Below are 997 nucleotides of genomic sequence, written 5' to 3'. Positions count from 1 at the left end.
ACACACACACACACACACACACACACACACAAACAGGAGAGGTAAACAAAAGACGGGATAAAAATACGAAACACACAACACACAGGAACAACAAGGCTTCAAAAACTGTTGTGCAACAGTTTCATATACATCAAAATCAAACATTTAAAATATAATCAGGGGCGGCTCGTGGAGCTAAAAAGTGGACGTGCACAATAAAGCTATTGCATGTTGAAGATAGTCAAGGGCATGGTAAATGAGACTGTGTATAATTTTAAGATCTTCGGGTTGGTGAGGGAGGACCTCGTGCTTTTATTTTCAGTCTTTTTAGTTGTCGCTTTGATTTCTAGTACTAAACTTGTTTGTTAGCTAAACATCAGTCTCTTTCATCCTGTATTGGAACTGAACACTCTAGAAATAACTTTCACTACTCCACTACAAAACCATTCAAAGGCACAAATCACATGACGGTCACATTCACCTCCCTCAGGTTCACGGCCACAGAGTCACTTAAAATAGTGGCAAGACAGACAATGAACCAATCACAATTCACTTGAGCACTCCGCTGGATTGCTACGGGGCTTACATAATATCGGCAAAGAATCGCGCACGGTCTATCGCATTTATTTTTAGACTGCTTACTGCGGGCTATGTTTCGGCACTATTCGGCAGGAGCACATTTGAGATGTGCCGTCTTATTAATATTAATGTATCGCCAAACTCGCTACGAGTGTCGTCATCGCTTAGGTTATCCCCAAGAGCGATTTATAGGACAGGTTATACTGTTGAATATCCTCTTATGTTTAGCTAAAGCGCGAGGACTTTGCCATGACATAGTAGATGTTTTATGGCGCTTTTGACACAGAAATGACAGTTATAACGCCAGTGAGGACCTTGTTTTGATATAATATTTGGCTAGTGTTTGTTTCTGGCTTCGTTTATTTTATTATTGTGGGTGTCTTACGTAAAAGAACATTAAAAAATTTGGGCGGCACTGCACGACCGTGCTCTATGGACG

The sequence above is a fragment of the Aplysia californica genome, unplaced genomic scaffold, assembly GCF_000002075.1.
Source record: "Aplysia californica isolate F4 #8 unplaced genomic scaffold, AplCal3.0 scaffold00702, whole genome shotgun sequence".
NCBI classification, from domain to species: domain Eukaryota; kingdom Metazoa; phylum Mollusca; class Gastropoda; order Aplysiida; family Aplysiidae; genus Aplysia; species Aplysia californica.
This window is presented reverse-complemented; position numbering follows the sequence as displayed.